Raw genomic sequence first — 6,823 nt, 5'->3', positions numbered from 1 at the left:
GGCCAAATGGTGACATCAGAAGATTAGGTGATGGACAGTACCTGATTCATCCCAAAGGAAAGGATGGATACTACCTCCAGTTAAATAATTATTATCTTTTTCCCCCAAGAAATTATCTATTATTAGACATTGTATTTTAAACTTATAATGAATTAATTATACAGATTCTTCTTACCAACATGCACTCTTAATCCTTCTTTCAGACACAATTGACCATGATGTGTCTGGGCCTACAGAGCTGCAAGCTGGTTATCTGGACACCAAGTGAGGACATTGAATTGGACATTCCGTTTGACAAAAACTACACAGATGCACAAGTGCAACAGCTGCAGAATTTCTACTTTTTGCACATGCTACCTAGGTTGGCTGATGATTTTGCTGACAATAAGTTAAATCTCTGTATTTATTGTTGTGTTCACAAACACAGAGGCACCTGTTGAGCATGTTTATGCAGTACTGTTACTACACATCTTGTACTTATCCGCACATCCACCACTTAGACACCATAACTTACACAATCCACATGACTAAAACTATGTTTTAGAAAAAAGCTCCCCTCGCAGATTTACAAGTGCTGCACAGATTATTAGTATTTTGTTGATTTTAGGGACGAAATGAATGGGCACAGTTTGAGAGAGTATCCTGTATACCTTGGACGCCTGATTGTTTGCTCAATATGAATGAGCAATTCGTCTTGTGCATGTGAGACCTGCTCATTTGTAGCTGGCATTTCTTGCGAGTAAAAGCTGGCGTGGTCAAACGAACGTTCCGTTCCTCTAGCAGGTCTCTGATGGTGAAGCCACAGTGCACCATCACCTCATCTCCAGCACGCAAATGGTCGAGAAATCCAGAGTTCTGCGTGATGAATCTATCGCTACATTTGCCACCATATGCCTCTGAAATATACATAACAATTCCAGATGGAGCAGTTGCTACGAGATACTTGACCGTGTTGCTAGCATAGTAGTGACTGTAAGATTCTGTTCTTGAGTCCAGATTTTTAGCTTTCTGCAAGATACTTTCTGTACAGTCAATTACACATGTTGTGTTTGGAAAATTGTCCATAAAAACCTGCGGCAAAGTGGCCTTTATCATTTCGCGAAGTAACCATGGAATGAGATCTTGGGTGTGCTCAGCCATCATATCTAGCCAGAATTTCAGTGTTTTACTGACCTGACCTGGTGACATTTTGAAGCGCCTTGCTAAATCAGCTATAACAAAGTTCTGTCTGAGCTTCATCATTGTCAACAGGATTTGGTCCTCTGCTGAGAAAATGCTGATGATGTGGGAGCAAAACATTGCAAGCAAGACACAAGGGTTTTGAATTCAAGTAGTAGAATCCCTGTGTACAGCAGACAGTCTTCATCGTTTTTCAATACAACATCTGCAACAAGCAGCGACCTGGAGGATGGTGAAGTTGTCATACCACATGTGATGGTAGTGCCTTTGGAGTAGGTGTGGTCTTCCACTGCTGAGTCTGACCACTGTGTTTGGGCATCATGGAAAGTCGGTGAGGTAGGGTCTGGCTCCCCAGAAACCTCCATCACATCAGGCTCATCTGCAGGGAATACATTAAGTACATATTTAGCAGTGGCAGTCCATGGTTTTTGTGTTTAGTCCTTCAATGATGATTTGTTTGGTAACACCTTACAATACAGGTGCACTAATATGCATTAAATAACGGTTAACTAATGCATGACTCACCAAGAACTAAACTATTTATTAATAATTACTGCATCAGCAACTAATTAATATTATATATGATTAATAGATTAAGTAACATATGAACTGCTAGTAATTAAATGACATTTTATGTATTAATTCCCTAATAACATATATTAACTAATGATGTAAATTAATATGTTAATTACCACAATGGTCAAAGCTATGTACTTCAACTTTCAGTTGTCTGCTTTAATCATTAGCTAATTTTCAAAGGTATCATTGTGTTATGATGACTTTACTTGAGGCACAGGACTATTAACTAATTGTTAAGTAATATGTCATTGTGGTTATGGATTTTGAATTAGTTTTTAATAGTTCATTTAGGTAGTTATTCATATTGGTAATATTGGTAAAAACATCAGGCCACCTGTCTACCACCATGGCAGACAGTTTTTCATATATTAATAACAAGTATTTGAAGAACAGTTAAGGTATTTTTTAGAAAAAGAAAGAAAAAAAAAAACTATAAACAAATCTAGCAAGCTATTTTTTTTTTTTTTTATCATTATACCTTTATTTAACCAGGGAAGAAAATCACATTGAGATAGATATCTCATTTACAAGTGAGCCCTGGCCAAGGTAGCAGCACACAATAAACAAAAATAAAAACAAAAGTAAAATTAAATACATCAAACAATAATCACAACACACACATTTCCAACACTAAAACAAAATTAAGAACAAATGCAGACAGTTTGGACTGTTTGATTAAGATATAACTTAAACTCATTAATTGAAATAAATACATTAAGTTTCAATGATCTTTGAATCTCATTCCAAGCAGTTGATGCACTATGAATAAAAGCAGTTTTTCCAAACTCTGACTTCATTAAGGGAACATTTAAAAGAATATATCTACTTGAACGCAGATTATGCCCCTGACTTTTGACAGACAGTAAACTACTCATATACAAAGGAAGCTGGCCAACTATGGCCTTGTACACAAATATAAGCTAGTGCTTGTACCCTCTTAAATTAAGTGAAGGCCAACCCACCATTTCATACAATGCACAGTGATGAGTATAATAATCTGTACGTGTTATGAATCTTAAAGCAGAGTGATAAACAGAGTCCAATGATTGTAAAAGAGCCTTAGTGGAATTTCTGTAAAAAATATCTCCATAATCTAGGACAGGTAGGAAAGTAGCTTCCACCAGCTTTCTCTTAGCTGACTGTGAAAAACAAGCACTATTCCGAAAGTAAAACCCCAGCTGTAACCTTAACTTAGACAACAAATGTTTAATATGTAACTTAAATGACAAGTCCTCTTCCAACACAAAGCCTAGGTATCTATAGGAAGAGACCAATTCTATAGAATTACCCTGCAGAGTGTAAAGAGATGGTAGAGAGGATTCACACATACGTTTCCTAGAGAAAACCATATATTTTGTTTTCTTATCATTCAGAGCTAGTTTTAACGAGATAAGGTTACGCTGAAGTATTACAAATGCTTCCTGTAACTTTAAGATACAGCTATCAATGCAGGATGCAAAACAGTTGATTATAGTGTCATCGGCATATAAATGAATACTTGCATCTGATAAATTATCACCAAGATTATTTATATACAATGTAAATAACAAATAACAGGGGACCCAAAATGGACCCCTGTGGCACACCAGATTCAATACTAAGCTTATCAGAAAGAAACCCCTTCATTTGCACCCTTTGACACCTGTTCTTTAAGTAATTCTTAATCCAGCCTAACGCAGTTTCAGAAAGACCAATACTATGTAAACGCGATAAAAGAATATCATGATTAACAGTGTCAAAAGCTTTAGTCAAATCAATAAACATTGCAGCACATGATCTTCCAATATCTAAAGCACAGGTAATGTCATTTAAAACTTTCATTGTGGCAGTTACCGTACTATGATTCTTTCTGAAACCGGACTGATACCTGAACAAAATGCTGTTTCTAGACAAAAATTCCTTTAGCTGTTCACTAACAATAGATTCTAAAATTTTGACTATCACTGATAGCTTGGAAACCGGTCTATAATTATTTAAATTGGTTGGATCTCCACCTTTCAGCAGGGGTACAACCAAAGCAGATTTCCAGACATCAGGAAGAACATTCTGTTCTAATGATAAATTAAAAATATATGCTAATGGGCCAGCAATAATCTCGGCAGCTACTTTCAAAAAATATGGCTCAACTTCATCAGATCCTGCCGACTTCTTAATGTCCAGATTTTTTAAGGCCTTCAAAACTTCACTTCGTGAAATAAGAGAAAATCTAAAAGTAGGGCTATCTTCTCTCAGAAGAGGAGATTGATTTTGTACATCACTCATAGGAATTTCATTAAAAATTGAACCTGAAGAAATAAAATGCTTATTAAAAACATTTACCATGTCCATCTTATTATTAATAAGGCTATCTTTTATCAAAATTTGATCAGGAAAATCATTATATGACGTGGAGGGAGAAAGTGATTTAATGGTTTTCCAAAATTTTATAGGGTTATTAAGATTTTGTGAGGTTTCATTTAGATAATATTCAGATTTTGATCTACGTATAAGAGCTGTACATTTATTTCTCAATTTTCTAAATGCTACCCAATCTCTTTCTATGTCCGATTTCCTTGCTATGGCCCAAGCCAAATTTCTTTCATGAATGAGTTCAGATAATTCATTTGAGAACCATGGATTATCACGACCTTTTACTCTGAATGTCCTAACAGGTGCATGCCCATTGACAATCTTCAAGAATAAAGTGTGAAAATACTTCCATGCAATGGACACATCAGGTATTAAAAACAATTTATCCCAATCAGATAAAAACAAATCATGTAAAAACCCTTGTGTATCAAACAGTTTAAAGCTCCTTTTTGTAATAAACCTAGATTTTACTTTGAGAATTTTACAATCCCTTATAACAGCAACAGTACAGTGATCACTCACATCATCAGGAAAAACCCCTGTATAGGTGTATTTATGGGGTTTATTTGTCAATATAACATCTATTAAAGTGGACTTGGGTTCTTATGATTTGGTCGCGTGGGTGATTCAATAAGTTGACTAAAATTAACAGAATCACAATATGCTTTAAACTGTTCTGAATTTGATGTTAACCAATTCCAATTCAAATCACCCAATAATACAAGATCTTTAGAAATCAGGTCAGATAAAACAGTTGACAATGAGGTGAGAGCATCACTGATAGCTGCAGGTGGTCTATAACAACCAACTATACATAAATGACAATCCTTTCCATATTCCAGGTCAATAGCCAAGAACTCAAACTGTTTAGGGAGAGAAACTGACTTAAGAACAGTAACTTGATAATTTGATTTAATATACATTGCAACCCCACCCCCTTTACTTTTACGATCAGTACGAAACACTTTATAACCCTCTAATGCAATATCGTGGCTTGAGATTGATTTTTTAAGCCACGTCTCAGAAATAACCAAAACATCTGCTTTGGTCGTCTTGGCCCATATTTGTAATTGATCTAATTTTGGCAACAGGCTACGAACATTTAAGTGTACAATGCCAAGGCCTGATCTATTTGAAAAATCCAATGGAGTTGAAACAATTCCAACTGGACCAGGATTTGGATTAATACCGGCCAGTAAAAGCAACAGCATTATCATATATCGCTGCCTCAGATTTTTTGGTGAAGAATTACATTGTTCTTTACGAGAGTACGATGAAAAGATCTTAGGAATAAAAGTAGAGATAAATGAATTCTTTGTCCTTGTGTCCATTATCACATAATTAATAACAGCCCGAAATATGAAAATATTATCCGTACATTTTGTTGGCAAATACATGTGGAGACGCAAGTGAATCATTGTATCTTCCGTCTTCCTTGGTATATCCCATAGTCCGAGCATAGAAATCACTGCACAAAAAAGTAGCATCTTCATGATACCAGCGTTGGAGTAAAGATCGTGCAAACAAGCTCCAAAACAAACTAGCTCAAGCAACTCCACAACCTCAACAAAGAACAGACAGTCGAGGCGATAGTGCGAGAAACACAGGCCCCGTCCACGGGCAAACAGCAGCCGAAGAACTCAGGCAGGGCAAGAAAAAGCCACCAACCTCAACTGCCGATATCCTCGCCGTCACGATGATCTGTGAGCTCCAGTTAGTTCAATATCCGTGAGTTCTCTAAGAAACAGCCGGGACCTCTTCAAGAAACAACCGTAACCTTCCCTTCACCGTTGTTTATCGCAATCGCTTTCCAAAGCGAAAATGCCAAGATGATCTGTGAGCTCCAGTTAGTTCAATATCCGTGAGTTGTCCAAGAGACAGCCGGGAGATCTCCAAGAAACAACCGTAAATTTCCGTTCACCATTGTTTGACTCAACCGCCTTCCAAAGCGAAAACGTGATGACGGATGGCGACCCAGAATAGTGCAACAGATAAGCACGCTTCACCCAACGCGGTCAAACTTTAATCCAGACTCAGTGCAAGATAGAGTCTGATTTTAAAATGGCTTCTTTACAATAAACATGCAACGTTTAAACATACAAGATGTACAACTGTCAAGCTAGTTGACATCACATTAATGTTACCTGTTGTTGTGACATGTCGAGTCCTGGGTCTGCGTCTCTTCTCCAGTGGCTTCTCGTAGCCAAGAAAGAGCGTTGGGTACGGGTTATCCTGTGTTGGCTTCTTGTCAACAAAGTGAAACGAACAAACAAACAGATGTTTGGGGGGTGTTTTTAAATTTAAATTCTTTAGCCATATTCTTTTAGCTTCATCGTCATTTGGGAGGCGGTGGAAACTGTACCATCGCTGACAGGAACACTCTGCTTTGGTTTTCGGCTTGTGTTCAAAACACTCTCGTTTAAGCCACTGAATTAGTTTCGTCCGGTTGTATGTACAGCCACGCACAGCACATGTTGTCCCTGAGCACAGTAAAGACATTTTTTGCAACTTTACAAACTAAATCATCCGTAAAATACTTGGCCTCCTCGCTAATTACCACACAAAATACCGTCAGTATACTACTTCCGCCGCCTCACCGGAAGTTGTACCCACGTTCTTTTTTACAGTAGCGCCCCGCGGAAACTTGTGGACAAATTGGAACGCTGCGGCTGTAACGTAGTTCAATTGTTTTCTGGTGTATAAATTGATCTGACTA

The 6,823-nt window shown here is 37.3% G+C and overlaps 1 pseudogene; it reads right to left on the bottom strand.

Annotated features, from left to right (window-relative positions):
- Nucleotides 1-533: 533 nt before the first annotated feature.
- Nucleotides 534-6,606, bottom strand: LOC137019894 (uncharacterized; annotated as a pseudogene).
- Between the last annotated feature and the right edge of the window lie 217 nt (nt 6,607-6,823).

Source organism: Chanodichthys erythropterus, chromosome 5, assembly GCF_024489055.1.
Source record: "Chanodichthys erythropterus isolate Z2021 chromosome 5, ASM2448905v1, whole genome shotgun sequence".
NCBI classification, from domain to species: Eukaryota; Metazoa; Chordata; class Actinopteri; order Cypriniformes; family Xenocyprididae; genus Chanodichthys; species Chanodichthys erythropterus.
This window is presented reverse-complemented; position numbering and strand designations above follow the sequence as displayed.